Genomic DNA, 16,579 nt, shown 5'->3' on the forward strand with positions numbered 1-16,579 from the left:
TGTGTGTGTGTCTTGTCGTCTGGTGGTGGACAGCCCAGAAGCTCCATACAGACTGCCCAGGCTTGCATCCCAGGTGCTGCTAAGGAAGCAGTTTGACTTCACCCCCAGAGGCGCACTCCATTGACTCTGGAGACAGACGATAACAACAACTGAGAGCCGCCTTCTCCATGAATTCACCTAAATCCCTTTTAACCATTCTTTATTTCATTTACTAATTAAATTTCTACACCGCCTTTCCTCCGAGAATCGCAGGGCGGTTTACGACATAAAAGCACAAAACTTGCAGTTTTGCCCGTCACTCTGCATGCGCAACGCAGGTGCCAAACTTTGCCTCCTCCTTTACAGCCAGCACTTAAGCCATCGAAACCACCCCTCCCTCCTCCGCCCTTGTTCTTTCCTACTGAGACTTCTTAGCCAAGCCTCCCGAAATCCTTGCGCGCTCCTCCGAGGTCTTGCAAGCGCGCAAGGGGCTCGCTCTTCTTTCGGAAGGTCGTCTTCTGCCCGCACACTGCCTCCTACCGCGGCGCTTCCCGAGCCGCGCCAGCAGAGGGCGCCTGAGGGACGGCAGTCGGCGTCCGTGGGCAGCTGTGCGCCAGCCCGGGCAGGGGTCTCGCTTCTCTGCACCGAGCCTCGGCGGCGGCAGCAACATCAACAGAGAGCCGCCCGCTGCGCTCGAGCTGGGAGGCGTCCCCAGGGCCCGGCTGCGCTCGCCGGGGGCGGGAGGCTGGCGGCGGGGATGCTCCTCCTCGTGCAGGAGCTCAGCACCACCAGCGGCCGGGCGGGAAGCCGCAGCAGTCTCGCGTGGGACCCGCGACCAGGCGGCACGAAGAGGGAGAAGCGAGGACTTGACCCGGAGGGTAAGCTCGCCTCCTCCTGAGCCTCGGTTTCCCGCCAAGCAGCTGCTGCCGCGGCCGGTCAGTGTCAGGCTGGCCCCTTTAGCAGCCTCGACGGGGGGGGGCGCCCGCGGGGGAGCCAGCTGCGCCCCCCCTTCGGTTTCTCCTTCCCCCGGGGTCGAGTGAGGGGGAGAGACCTGGCCTCTCCCCCCCCCTCGCGCTTCCATGGTAGAGTCCGCGTGCTTCGAAGGCGAGCGGGGAAAAGGCTGGCTGCGCCAATCCCGCGCGGAGCGAAGAGGCGGGAGGAGCAGAGAAGAAGTCGGTGGACTTCTCTCCCCGGCTCGGAAAAAAAGCGGAGTTTTACTTCAGGCGTTTGCGGTTCGCGTTTTGAGACGGGAGGGAGAGAGATGCTCTTAGGAAAACGAAAAAAACAGGATTCTGGCAAGTGCTGGGATTTTGAGGGTGGTTTTATTTATTTGTTTAGAAACGAACGAAGGACGGGTCCCGAAGAAAGGCGCTCGTGTTGTTTCCCAGAAATAATTTCGCCTCAGGTTAGTGTTCCCGGGAGTTCGTGCCGGGCTCACCTGCTCGAGACTTGCGCAGCTGCACGTCTGCTGCCAGGCTATCTGCGGGGCAATTTCGCTCCGGGTTGTGCTGGGTGGATGGAGGCGCCGGGGGAGAGAGAGCCTTGCAGGCAGAAAGTCCCAGGTGCAATCGATTCCTGTTTCTCTCCCCCCCCCCCTCCAGGTGTGGCTGGGAGTTGGGGAAGACTCCTGCCTGAAACTCTGAAGAGCTGGTGCTAGTTAGAGTAGGATAATACTGAATAAGGCAGCTTTCCTATATTTGGGGGGGGTGTATGGAGCAGGTGATCCTTCCCTTTTGTATAACTGAGCTGTTAAAAAAATTAAGCATTTATTATTATTTAAAATATTTTATACTAGCTTTAATGCAAAAAATCCAAAGTGTTGAAGTAATACGAATTTAAAAATTGCATTAAAGCAAAATGCAATATAACATACAGTATGCAGAGAAATAGGTATGGCCACTGGGTTGCATTTGTTAAATTATCTACTGAAAATCCTAGACAAAACTCAAGAGGCAAGTTATATACCAGTTTTCAGGTTGATGAAAAGGCTCTTTGTATGGATGACATTGAAGGAGTCTACAAATAAGGTTTGGGATGGTAGCCAAGGGTTAGTTTCCACTAAGCCAGTTGTGATGTCCAGTCCACACCATGGCAGTTCAAGAACATCAGTTGAATTTACCAATGTAAGTATTGCCTGATGAAGAGGAGTCATATAACTCAGGATTTATGTAGGTGCTTTTTATTAAAAAAACTTTTTATCTGAGATTCATTCTACAGGTTTTAACAGGGTTTCCATATTTTTATGGCTGCGTCATCAACTCAGGATATTAAACATTGCTGTTTTGTGATACAACCACAAAATGTGGGAGAAGTTCAAAATTTAGCCAGTAAAGAAAATACATTACAAAAATTAAGAGAATGACAAGTTTTTCAAGGTGCCACAGGATAACCCCCAGAAAAAACTGGCTATTTCCCCTTAATTTGTATAAGACAGTGGTACCTCAGGTTACAGACGCTTCAGGTTACAGACTCCGCTAACCCAGAAATAGTACCTCAGGTTAAGAACTTTGCTTCAGGATGAGAACAGCAGTGGGAGGCTCCATTAGCTAAAGTGGTACCTTAGGTTAAGAACAGTTTCAGGTTAAGAATGGACCTCCAGAACGAATTAAGTTCTTAACCCGAGGTACCACTGTAACTGTTTATAGGCCAGGAACCAAAACAGTATTTCAGGTGTGCCTAGGGTTCTTGGTATGTCTTGTATAATTTTAGCTTTCACTGTTACTCCCCACCCCCCATATCATATCAAAATTTGTGGAACTCTCCTCTGGTTCAAAAGAGTTTTGCTGCACAGCACCGGGGTGTGTGGAAGCGAGGGATCATGTCCAAACCTTTCTTGGCTCATGTACCTATTCATGCGGTGGTTGTTAGATCTATGATAGAACTATTTAGTTCATCTGTTCCTGTGGCAGAGCCATTAGTAAAGCACCATGTAATTTCACTTGCAGATCAAGGCAGTGATTTGAACAGGGATTTGGGAGGAACAATTAAACTCGCTACACATTACTGCCTACTTGTCCACTGTCATGTGCTCCCACTGCTGGTGTATGAAGCTGAGTACACATTATTTTAGACACAATCCATCTGTATCCCTTAGCTTTTTGAGAAAGGCTCTTTTGATGTGCTTCCCCTCAAACCAGTGGAAGCTGTAGTTAAACTGATGTGTGTACATTTCAGGCTGACATTGACCCATGCACAAATAAACTGGAGTTCACAGTGGAGAAACAAATTGGACATGGTATGAAGATACCCCTGTCTCCTCTATGGTGTGTACAGCAGTGTTTAAAAAGCAACTTGAAACCCGGTGGGGGACCTCACTGAGTTTCAAGTCATAGACTTAGTTGAAAGGAAATTACAGTAACAGTCAAATTCTGTGCATCCTGACTAGGAAGTGTCCCTCTGTAATCAGTGGGGCTTAATGCTATGTCAGTGTTACAGCCTAAACTGCAACCTAAATTGCAGTGTTGCAGACAGAATTGCAGCCTAAAGCATATTATTTCTGTGGGTTCAAAAACTGACATGTATTCCTGTGAGTAACTTGCTCAGTTTCCCCCCCCCCCCTCATTGTAGAGTAGGTGGGGTTCTAACTGAATGGATATTGGTTTTTGGTGTTGGCTTTTTGTGGTCTTCTGTTGTGAAACAGTGTCAAGTTCTCATTACCTTACCTACTTTAATTCCTGATTTCATGCAGATGAAGATCCAAGGTTAGATTTGGGCCCTGTATTTGCAAGCCTGGATGAGCTATCGCTGGCAGAGGAAGAGGAGTGCGGGGAGAGTGCACTGCCTCCAGTAGTGTGATCCTGGTGGGGTGCCATTGCAGCTACTTCCCCCACCCACACTGGGTGCCATGCCCCCACAGGTGGTGTGCCATGCCCCCAGCATACACGCATGCCCCTGTGGGCAGCGCACTATGCTCCCACCTGCTCTCCCCCCCCCAGTGCCAGAGCATGAAGCTTCACCACTGTGAGCTATCATTTGGAGTGACAATAGTGAGAAAACATATTGGCTGTAATTGGGAGTCAAGGCTTTTCCCTATGGCTAGACACTTAAGCTTCAGTTAGACAAAGTATTTAGATCCTGAATAAGCATGTTCCATCAGAAGTAGCAATAATGTACCTTTCAGGCATATACCCTCTGCTTTTGTCTAGCAAAATGCCCACCATTATAATGGCTGGAATGTATGAGAGAGTAGAGGGAAGTCTTCTACTGTAACACAAAGAGGGAGCAGGAAAATATTGCAGTGTCCTCTGCAGGCTGAGGTGGAGTTTGTTCAGTGCACCTTTGTTGTATCCCCTCTTCAGAATTTCTGTTAATGAGTGACACACATGCTATAACTTCATTTGCATGTAGCACTCAGCCAAATCGTGGCTTAGTACCAAGGACCAAATGAGCAAATATCCTGTTGAGGATATTGTGGCCACCTAGCTCCTTCTGTGGCTATTTTGCTACGGTGCTGGACTAAGCCATGGTTTGATTTAGCCTGTTATCCGAACCTGGACCTGTGGTCTAATTCTCAGGCAAACCACCTTGGTTAGCTCACAAGCCCAGGTTCAAGCAACACACTGACTCGTGACTCACCACAGTAGAGCAGCAGAATGACTGCAGGAGGAGCAAAGTGGCTGTGAGCTATCTGGGAACCTGCACATTCGCTAATTTGTGCTAAGTTATAGTTTGCCTTAGTATGACATGTGAACCTGTGTCAGCAGTAGAAATCAGGGTTTGCTCTCATAGCAGTGGTCTGAAGGGCAACACCTTTTATTTCCCTATTGGGATGAATAACAAGCACTTGTTTACATGGGAGAGATAAAGGACTGCACTTGGGATTACCATTCAGATGGCTGCTCAACCTGACCCGTGCCGCTAATCTCAGTCATCAAGATTCAGACCTGCTACTTCAGCATAGCTCCTCTTAGTTCTGTTTCTTGAGGCGCTTCTAGAACGTCACTGTTCTGAGGTGGGATTCAGTCACATACTGGCAAATTCAGGTTGCACAATTATAGTTGTTTGGGAGGTCTTGAGCAGAAAACTCATGTCACTCAGAGGACTTTTTATGATAAAGTGAGGTGAAAGTGTACTGGAAAGTGAGAGAAATAACACCTGTTTTGACATAACACCATCTAACCTCCCCACAAACAAATCAGAACAAGCTCTCTTTAAACTGCTGTTGTCTAACCTCCCTAACAAATCAAGATGAATAAACAGGTTTTCTGGAAGCACCCTTGATTTTACTAAAATGTTATCTATGTGTAATATAGTTTTAGACAGAGAACATCTCGTCTCCTATTCGTTAGCATTCTTAAACTAATCCCAGACAGATCATTCTTCTGACTGGGATTAGTTTAAGAATGCTAACCCTTCATGCCTGGCTGCTTCCAGACTACTTTGGATTCAGTATATGTAGCCAAAATGTATCCATTTATAGTACCTGCATAATAAAGAGCATTCTTTACCCTTTCAGTACATTGCTGCAATATGGAATAAAAACGCAACTTTTGCAATAAATTGTACATCAGGAGTTGGCAAGTGTTTCCTGAAATTGCTTAAGCAAGTTTTTAAACTCATGGTTTTGGAAGAAGGCAGGAAGAAAGTAGATAACTGAAAAGTAGTTTATTTACAAAGCATGTCTTAAAAAATATATCTGCAGCAATGTCCATTCCTGCTTGAAATGTCTTGAACAGAGGAGTCAGAGAACTGCAGTCCACAGAGTGATGTAAGCAAGAGAGTATGAGTCATGGTGTCTGAAAAGGAAGCCGATAAACCTCTTCATCGGTGGACACAGAACAAATTCAAAGCTTGTATAAGCAAGGTGGAGATCTGATTAAGTTTCACTTGATGACGACAGATCTGACTCTGGTCTTCAGCACACAGTATATCTAGGATGACATTCACAAAGTTTACTAAGGAATTAAACTTGTAGTGCAAAAGAAAGGAAAAGAGCAAAGGAAAAGAGCTGCAACCTAAACTCATATTGGAGTTTACAGCAGTTATGGGGGGGAAATGCAGAACGTTACAAATATTTTTCTAATAGAGTTCAAGAGTCAGAAACTTTTTGAAAAAGGATGATAATCAAGTAAGGAATTCAGGAGTATACGGGCTGCTTTCTAGTCTAGATGGATTCTACATTCTGCTGTGGGTGAGGGTGAGTGTGGTTACTCGATATGCACTTGAAAACCCTCCCCTTAATTAGGTTGTCCACTCCTCTTCCTCCCTGCAGGTGTCCCAGGTGGTGATTGTGATCTTGATATAAACCACTCACAATGTCATTGGACAGATGTGGTGTCCATCCCACCACCCATTGTTAGGTAACACAAAATCAATCTGCTATGAGCTCTTGTTTTTGGAATGAAACCGGTTTCTGAGGAAGTGCTTTCAGCAATAGAAACATGCAATAGAAAACAATTAATTTCCGACGATTCTAGGCTAAAATGTTGTGTGTATGTAGCCCAAGGCTGCATGTACGTCATACATTTAAAACATATTTCCCCCAAAGTGGCAGTGGAACTGTAGTTTACTACCACTTATAGAGCAACAACCCCTACCAGCCTTAACAAACTACAGTTTCAAGGTTTCTTTTGAGGGAGGGACAATGGCTTTAAATGTATGGTGTGTACACAGCCTCACAAGGGTGGAGAACAGAAAGGTAAATAGGGAAATGCTCACTTTCAGCTACATTTCTTCTAATGCATATTGCTCCTCAGGAGTCTTTGCTTTCATGAGAATTCTGTGGAAAGAGCTGGGAGAGCTGCAATTTAGGGAGTGATGTCAGCAGAGAGCGTGAGTCATCAGTTTTGATTTAGGAGGAAGGTTACATTTATCGGAACTTAAGAAGCTGCCTAATGCAGAGTCAGGCCACTGGTCCATAGAATAATAGAATCACAGATTTGCAGAGTTGGAAGGGACCACAAGGCTCATCTAGTCCATCTCCCTGCAATGCAGGAATCGTTTTGCTCAACGTGCGGCTTGAAACCACAGCCCTGAGATTGTACACTGGCCAGCAGTGGTTCTTCAGGATTGCAGGAAGCGGGTATTTTCAGCCCTACCTGGAGTTGCTGAGGATTGAACCTGGGACTTTCTGCATGCAAAGCAGATGCTCTCCTATTGAGCTTCTTATTGTTGGTTTCTGGAGAAACTGAAAGCTGATGCAAGCAAGGTGCCGTTATCACAGTACTGAGTTTCACTTGATGACGGTAGACTTGACATGATTGTGGCTCTTCTAGTAGTTTTCTTTTTCACATTGCACATTACAGTTTGCAAAGTGACAGTGCAAATAACAGGTGCAGCCAGTATCATCTGGACCTTTGGTAATGCGCTCTCTCTCTCTCTCTCTCTCTCTCTCTCTGTGTGTGTGTGTGTGTGAGTGTATAAGGGAATGGATGTGTTTAACCTTCTTACCACCTGACATTTCTCTGCTTCAACTCACCTCAAGCTGCTGTGGAACTCTTGCACTCAGTAGTGTTCAACATAATATCAGTTACTGAAATCAGTGCTAAGATGGTTCCTGTCCTTAGGTTTACGATCTAATAGGGCATGACGCATGAGAAAAATATGAATGGGAAGGAGGAGGGAAAAGCAAATTCAGGTGCAGGTTCTTAAATTACAGTTGTTGTTGTTATTGTTATTATTATTATACAGTTATATAGTTCTGTCTATGCAGATTCTGGATGTCTTGGAGGGCATCAACTTCCCACTGATGTCACTAGCGGTTCTGACTGCCTTGCCCTTGATAGAGAGCAGTTCCTCTCCAGAAGCATTTTTTTACCCCACCCCAATCAGATATGGCAGGAGAGCTGGCAACAGTGTCCAAGCCAGAAGGACAGGGCTGCTCCTGCCACACAGTTCTTTCCTCAGACAGAATTTGTGACCAAGTCCAAAATTACAGCTCTGTAGAAGATCTGCGGGATGCGGATGGCGCTGTGGGTTAAACCACAGAGCCTAGGACTTGCCAGTCAGAAGGTCGGCAGTTCGAATCCCTGTGACGGGGTGATCTCCCGTTGCTCGGTCCCTGCTCCTGCCAGCCTAGCAGTTCAAAAGCATGTCAAAGTGCAAGTAGATAAATAGGTACCGCTCCGGCAGGAAGGTAAACGGCGTCTCCGTGTGCTGCTCTGGTTTCGCCAGAAGCGGCTTAGTCACACTGGCCACATGACCCGGAAGCTGTACATCTGCTCCCTCGGCCGGTAAAGCGAGATGAGCGCCGCAACCCCAGAGTCGGTCACGACTGGACCTAATGGTCAGGAGTCCCTTTACCTTTAGAAGATCTGCAGTTTTTAACCAATATGGGATTGGCGTTTCAGGATCTGGGACATCATTCTCATGGATGAAATTTATGTGGGAAGTTCAAAGCTTCACAGATAGTATGTCCTCTGAAGTTTATTTCAAGCATTGGTTTCTAGTTCATAATTGGTTTCTGCTATTTCTTTGGAATAGCATTCTGGTGTTGCTAAGAAACTAATTTACTCATAAATATTCATTTGTAACAAAGTATTCAGACAAATTACCAGACATTTGGTGTTTTTTTTATTGGAAAATACCCATTTCCTAGGAGAATCCTGGGCATAGTCTCATGGTTAGGGATCAGAGCCTTTTCTATGCATGGATAGTTTTAACACTGCCAGTTCAGTGAATGCCTCTAATATGGGAACTGACCAGAATGGTGACAAATGCAGCAATTATTATTTTTGGGAGGAGGCAGATTAGAATAGATTGACCATTGCATCTAGTCATGCCCTAAAGTACTATGCCAGAGGACTGATTTCAGCAAACGTTTCATGGTCAGATTATTATACTGTGTGTGAAAAGCACAGAGGCTCTGTTAGAAAAGGGAGAGTTTATATAGGCCTGCTGGGTAAAACGTTTTAAAGAATTGGGTTTTGTACATATATCTATTACTAGCCCATGTTCAAAAGGGAATAAACTACCAACAATAGCATGTTTGAGGACTCTGATTTTGATGGGTATTAGAAGACTTAATAAACTACAGATCAAATACCCAGAAACGTCAGCTGGAAGATCGTTCTATTTGAAAAGTTGTCCATCTGTCATCCAGATTTTTGTGCAGTTTTACCACTAGCACGTGCAGTGTGACAGAACTCTTCATTCTGACACAATTCAGTAAGCTGGAGACAAGCCTCATTATTACTCTTTAGAAACAATAAACGTACTGAGACCTGACAATTAGCCAGTGAGGAGCAGGAGTTCCGAAAAAGCATTACTGAGGGAAGAGAGCTTGACTTTGCTACAGCTCATTGGCTAGTCTGGAGAACTTAGCCATGAGCCTGGGTTGGGCCAATGTGCTAAGTCAAAACCTGGCCTGGCTTGGCAAAGTATAGCAGCAAAAGGACTGGAGAGCCGCAAATTGGCATGTGAAGTCCAGGTTATTGACATATTTTTCCCTCTATAAGACGCACCAGACCATAAGACACACCTAGTTTTTGGAGGAGGAAAACAAGAAAAAAAATATTCTGAATCTCAGAAGCTAGAACAACAAGAGGGATTGCTACGCAGCGAAAGCAGCAATCCCTCTTGCTGTTCTGGCTTCTGGGATAGCTGCGCAGCCTGCATTTGCTCTATAAGACACACACACATTTCCCCTTACTTTTTAGGAGGGGAAAAGTGAGTCTTATAGAGCAAAAAATATGGTATCTCTTGAAAACTCCAATATTAGATTCTTGATCCCTAAAACTACTGTTCCTTTCTAAGTAAAAAGAGATTTGGAAACTCTTCTTTATATTAGCAAATGGTCACAGGGTCCCTGGCTTATGATAAGCCCCAATCTTCTGGAAATTTGTGATAATTTCTTGGCAGGGTAGGGTAGGTTTGTTGCTCAGCCCTTTCCCACAGTGGGCAAGATGTTCTCTGCAGTCCCTGCAGGGACTTAGTTCTGGTGTCAAATGTTTACTTTGTTATATGAGATTTCTTCCTAATTTGAACTAAGATGCCTCCGTAAATATGACCTCTACGTGAGCCAAACAGTGCAGATCTGTTCAGCTTTGCCTCACTGGTCTTGCAAGTTCCTCTTGGGTGGCACAGAATTGGAATCTTGTAAAGCTGTTAGACAAGTATATATAACTAACTAGCTAACTAACAGCAGGGCTGACTCAATACATTTTGCTGCCTAACATGAAGGACAAGACAGCATTTCCCATTCCATATAAAGCAACTGACTGAACTGGCATTGCATCTTACTCAATACTAGGTTCTTGCTGTTTTTAAACAGATCTTCCAACTGCAGAAATTCCCATCAGATACTCCACACTAAAATAAAAAAGTGGACTGAACACAAAGCCTTATTTGCCCCTTGCACCCTGTTTTAGTGGCCGCTTCCTATCTACCATACAGTGACAATTCATTTATGAATCTTCCTTAGTTCAGTAACAACAGGCACAAAAAACCCCCAAGGGTACTTTAAGGGTACTTGCAAAGATGAGACAAAGCATTAACCACCTGAAGGTGAAGAAGAGGAGGTTCCAGCCATTTTATTTTAAGCATGAAAACAGAGAACATTCTACACACACACACACACACACACACACACACATTTCTCCCCCAACTCTGTTTTGTGTCTACCTGTGCATGCACACCCACCCCCCTACACCCCTTCTTCAACACTGGTGACAGGATAGTGCCCTCTACCACACCTGAATTTAGGGGGTCTAGGACAGGCAGCAGAGCATACACAGGCCTGTCTTCTAGCAAGAACAGATACACCTTAGGAGAGTAAGTGAGGGAGAGCTGCAGCTCCTGCCCTCCAACACCTTTTGCCTGATGCAGTTTCTATACTTTGCCTAACAGTAGAGAATAACATTTTCCAGGCAATGTACAGTAATGGTGTATAGTAGAATGTGTTGATAAAGTTCTACAGATTGTAATGAAACCAGATGGTATTTGTAAGTGGAATTATCCTTTCTACCACCATTTATTTAACATTTCTTTGTCATAGAAAACTGGTGCAACAAAATTATTTGCATCACAGTGTGGTTCACTGCTAAGGCCCTGTTTGCATCTTTTGAGTAGGTTATTTCAGAGCTATAACATGTCTGAAATTGCAAAGCATAGCCCAAATGTAGCCCTTGTACTTCCCCCTTTGAAGTTCAGGTTTCTCATCTAAAGGAGTGCAGCTGATTTTTGTCATGTTACCTAAACCCGATTTCTGCCATTTGGTGTTGAAAAGGAAATTGAACAGATGTGTAGCTTAATTTCTTCTTATTAATAGCCTAATCTCAAAAATTGAAACAATTTATATGAAAAGCTTTTTCTAAAGGCCGTATTGAGCATGTAGACTGTGCTACTGAATAATTTAAATCTTATAAATACTGTGCAAGGACTTGATTCATTAACATTAGCCTGACATGCTTAAAGGCCAATAATTCTAGAAAGATAACTTGTTGCTCTTCCTTGCCTGGTATTAATCACCCAGACATTAATAAGTGGACACGGGAACAGGCAGCAAGTGTGCATTCGTTTTCATCCCAAGATTTGTTTCTGGCATTTTAAGAGAGCTGCACTTCTTCTTTTTAATTCCTCAAAGAAAATGCTGTCAGCTTACCAAGAGCGGGTTGTTGAAAGGGAAGTTCCAGCTTCATAGAGCTGTAGGGAAGAGAAACGAAACTATTTAAATATTCCACAGAGACCACAGAAGAGCCTTTGGAAACAATTGTTTTCATGGGGAATTGGAACAAGGGAACATATATGTATGAGAATTGTGTAAACCTGGGATTCTTTTTCTCTAACCTTTTAAAATACTCTGTTCTGCAGGTGCCTATCAGATGTCATTAATGTTTTTGATAGCCACCTGTGGTGATAAGGATTAACATTTCTGGATTGCCAGATTGAAATGTTTTAAATACTGTCATTTAGTATTTTGATAGTAGATTTCTCGTTGACGATAATGACCTTTTCCCATTTCCTTTATTTCATTGCTCATCAAAAATAAGGTAAAGTGGCATGCATATATATGCATGCAGTGGTCTTTTTATGTGAAGTAAAATATGTTTAAATTTAGAAAACAGTATTGGTTCCATAGCTGTTAAGAGAGGAAAGTCTCATTACAGATTGTTTAGTAGGCTGTTGACTGTTTTCATAATAAATTTATGTTTCGGGATGTTCTGATTTGGTTTATTGAAGATTTTATGTTTTGTTTAAATTGCGTAGACATATTTTAAAATAAGAGTTTTGAAATGACAGTTTTTAAAAAAAAAATATTGGTGATGGTTTTTGATGTTGTTGTAAACTGGGCAGGGTACACTGTGGGAAAACAGAATACAAATAAAGTTGCTAACACAGTGATCCCAACTAAATCCATTGGAAGGAGACAGGATCACTCCTAAGTCCACTTGTACTGATGGAGGCTAAAGATACTGTACACTAGCATAGCGATTCTACAATTCTGTAGCTTCATTGTTGCACCAGTGGGAACTATTGCTGGTAAACCCTGTCAGTGCAAGGGAAGATCAGAAGCTAGTTGGAATTCTGTGTTCCTTGGTTAGTCCCTCCCTTTAATAGTAGTATATGAAAATGTGCAAGTTAAAACTCTCAAATTTAAGTTAAAAGAGATTTTTAAATGAGTGTTTCCCTCCCCCTCCCCCCGTCCAACCAGCCACAGTAGAGGAAAGGATTCAGCTAATTGTGGAGTACATAAGCCTTTTTCAGAGAACATTGACTGCAAGTACATGGCATAGGACTACATAACTCTGCCTCAATGCTTATAGAGCTGGAAGCCCTCAAGTGGAGACATTAGTGATGTGTCATTGGGCAAAGAGGGAACACTTTGCACTAATGGCAGATAACTAACAGCCAGAGAGGACAAAAAGAAAGGAAGAGAAGATGTATAACACTTGGCTTCTCAGAACCCTAATGGGTTCATTCTCTCATCAGGGGATGAGACACTATGCTTCAAAGCATGATGCCACCAATAACTTCATCCCTCTTGCTGAAGCTTTCTCAGAAAAGAGTGGGGGATATGGGAGGTTTCTTCAGCAACCAAGGACATAATATGTCTTCCACCTCCACCCTTTGCATGAGGGAAAGCTGTTTATTTTCACTGTACTAACAACTGTTACTCTGTAGGTTATAAAAATGTCTCCCATACAGAGGACCCTAAGCTTGCCATCTGCAGTAAGTGGTTTAGTGCCAGCAAACCCAAGATTGTGGCAGAGCTTTGTTTTTAAATACACAGATCTGCCACTGTTGTATTTACTTGCCCTCTGTGTGTTCAGAGTGTAGTGCAGTAAAGTCACAATTTCTGTTGGCTTCCAAACAAGATTCTTATGCTAAGACACTCATGTGAGATTGTGTGTGTGCAATCATTACTTCTTTCTGTTTCTTTTATCCTCTTGGCTTAAAGATATCAAATAGCAAATGTAGCAGTAGAATTAGACAAATTGATGTCCTGTTGAGCAAATGAAAGGAGGTCAGCAAGACCTAACAACCTGCTGTAGTCTGCAGTCTGGAAAGAATCTTCTTCTAACCACTGTGGAATTTAACACTGTCAGAACGTTTTTTTTTGTGTGTGTTTTTTTTAATGCTGTGAAGCATATTCAAAATTGGCTCTGTGAAAAGAGATTCACTTAATACAAAGATGGGCATTGCGTGTCAGGAGACCGTATTTCTCTCTTGTTTTGTAGCCTACATCTTGTCCTGGCACTGCCTACAATTAGACACTGGTGGTTAACAATGGCCAGCAGCTGTATTTGTGGGCTCTGTTCTTTTGCCAAGGTTCTGTCAAGTTCTAGTAGGTGTGGGAAAGACCACAATTCAATGGTGTAGCACCTGATTTTCATGCAGAAGGTCTTGGGTACACTCTGTAGTGTTCCTGTCAGGTAGCAGGTGAAGGGGATGACATTTGCCTGAGATCGTGGAGAGGAGCTGTCAGTCAGAGTAATAATAAATAAAATAATAAATAATAATAACTTTTATTATTTATACCCCACCCATCTGGCTGGGTTTCCCCAGCCACTCTTGGCAGCTCCCAATAGAGGACTAAAAACAGAATAAAACAGTAGGCACTACTGGGCCAGATTGACAAAATAGTTTGGCTTGGTATAAGGAAGCTCCCTGTGTTCCCTAGCATTGCTGAGAAATTGAACCCAGAGGATGGAACTGTGTAGATGGACAGGCATGTTTCTCAGTGACTGGGGCGACCAAGGGCAGGGTTGCTCTTGCTAACAAGGCCAATGACAGGGTTGCTGTGTTCATGGTGCAGTTGTTCTTGTGGATAGAGTTGATTGCAATAATAATAATAATAATAATAATAATAATAATAATAATAATAATTTATTATTTATACCCCGCCCATATGTCGATCCTTTCTCTAAAACATAATGTTGCCCCTTATAATAAGGGGGGAGGAAGGGGTAAGATTTAATGAAATCTAAAACATCACTTGTTCTTATGGGAAAATATGAAGTTATTTGTGCATGTGAGTCTTTCACATGCTGGTGTTCTATCCTCCCAAACACTTTTACTTGGACACAAGTCTGATTGATTTGAGACATACTTACCAAAAAGTGTCCTTAGGAAACAAAGTCATGTGTTCAAGTTCTTTCAGGTAGCAACTTTCACTGCTTGAGCACTACCTGCTTCCCTTCTACCAGGAAGAACTTGGTACTCTAGAGACGCTGTGATATGCAAACAGCCCTGTGTCCTGGGGTCTTCTGCCATTGTTTTGATTCAAGCTGTGTTTGACCTACAAATTGGTATAGTTCACTGCAGAGTTGCACCATCAAAGCAGGTTGCTAAACAATTCTAAATTAAATTGAAGACAAACCTTTTGCTGTCACGTACCATTTGAGGACATACTTTGTATGGATTTGTAAAGAAATACAGAATGACATATGGATAATTCTGGCCAGATAAAACCTATTACTCAAAGCTAAATTGATCAGAACCATGTAACAAATGTTACTCATTTTCTGCTCCGAAACAAAAACACATCTGTGGTGTTAAATCACCTGTGGAGAAGGGGAAAAAAAGGCTTGGGCATAACTCACCTCAATCTTATTGTTTTGCCTGCAGCATTTGTACTGAACTAAAACCTGTCTTTTTTGAGATAAACTATATACCTTGTGCTTCATCACTGTCATTGAATTTCCATTTTAACTACTACATTTTAATGGGAAATGAGATAAATATTAAAAACGTAAAGCAGTGCAGAGGTTTGGGATAGCATTCTGTCAGTTTGTTAGATTGTGTCACACTCATCACAATTTAAGTTGCACATATTATTTTCTCTGCACACTGTTGGCGTGTTCAGGCATTGACCTCAACATGCAAGTGCAAAACTGTGGAGCAGGGTCAGGGGGTCAGGGCTGTATGTTCATGCTCTTCCCTTGATGTACATGGTTCTCCTGTGGAGATCTTCCATCTGTTAATGTGGGGAAAGTCTGCTTACGATGCAGTGCATCTCTGTGTTGTTGTCAAATACTCCCTTTCAGAGAGCAGCTTAGGGACGAGATGAGAAATTTTGAAATCCACAGAGGCAGGAGCAGAATATGAGCGAGCTAGAGGCTGGAAGAATCTTGGGATTGTAGGTGCTTCTCTGGAGACCTGATGTGGGGCAGAGGATCTGCTGCCTGATAGGAGTTCACATGCTGCTTGCCTTCACCTGTGCTCCACTTGTAAATAAGCCAAATATTACGAAAGCATCATATGTGTCTAGTGTTCTCTCGTCCAAATGAAGCTAAACCAAGCTAATACTCCTCCTGAAACCTCTCACCACTTGGGAGAAGTGAGGAACACATAATACTGTATTTTTTATATAAAAACTAATGTTTATTAAATATTTTCTTGGTTTATAAAAGTATGTGCATTGTCTCTTTTTCAGGTTGTTAAGTCTTTTCTACAGATCAGTTACATTTGATATGAGACATTAGTGTTATATACGGTATAAGATCAAGGAAGAAGAGAGGGGAGAGATAGGGTGGTGAAACTTACATTCTTTTATATAGTGTATGTATGGGGTTTTGTGTCAGCGTCAACTGGATAGGTTCTCTTTCAATTCGCTTTTTACATTTCCTTGGTAGTGAGAGGGTGTGGTTGGTTGTCTGTAGTTGGCTGCAGTGAGGTTTGTTTGCATTTGTGAGTGGGGGAGGGATGGTTGGGTCATGTAAGTCATCTATTTTCCCATGTCAGTTTCGGTCTGTTGGTTAGCTTTTCTAGGAAGGCTGTTTCCCATGTTATTTGGTACCAGTGGCCCATGTTCACTCCTGACAGATCTCTGCAGTGTCTGGCTATGATGCTTTTGTCTGCTGAAAGTAGGTGGGTTATAAGCTCTTTATAATGTGAATGGACATTATTATCTTGGAAAATATTCAGTAGCGCCAGTTCTGGGGTGAATTCTAATACCTGTTAGTTATTTTGCATATCTCTTGTAGGACTGCTGTCCAGGAGGGTTGGATTTTGGGGCATTCCCACCACATGTGAAGGTATGTGCCTGTGGAGGTGCAGCCTCTCCAACATTTTGGCTCCTGGGCTTATCAATGCCAGTTTCGTGGTGTTAGGTACCATCTATAGGTAAATTTCAGAGTGAGTTTCCTTCTTTCGGCTGAGATGGATTTAAAGGGAGGTTTAGACCACATTCCAGTCCATTGGGTGGGGTTAAATTTCATAG

General features: G+C 43.2%; 2 protein-coding genes across 8 annotated transcripts in view; both read left to right on the forward strand.

Moving 5' to 3' along the window:
- Positions 1–16,579, forward strand: part of LANCL3 (LanC like family member 3) — a 152,605-nt gene that overhangs the window by 86,461 nt on the left and 49,565 nt on the right. The gene's annotated exons all lie outside the window — the stretch shown is intronic.
- Positions 561–16,579, forward strand: part of SYTL5 (synaptotagmin like 5) — a 63,478-nt gene continuing 47,459 nt past the window's right edge. For 2 of the 6 annotated variants that reach the window (XM_083612548.1, XM_083612553.1), the window contains exon 1: positions 561–857. The gene's annotated coding sequence lies outside the window, so the exon portion shown is untranslated. Of the gene's footprint in view, positions 858–1,125; positions 1,385–16,418; positions 16,483–16,579 lie in introns of those variants that run through there. The other 4 variants (XM_083612551.1, XM_083612554.1, XM_083612549.1 and 1 more) reach the window with 3 other exon arrangements.

The sequence above is a fragment of the Podarcis filfolensis genome (assembly GCF_964270895.1).
Source record: "Podarcis filfolensis genome assembly, chromosome: 4".
Classification (NCBI taxonomy): domain Eukaryota; kingdom Metazoa; phylum Chordata; class Lepidosauria; order Squamata; family Lacertidae; genus Podarcis; species Podarcis filfolensis.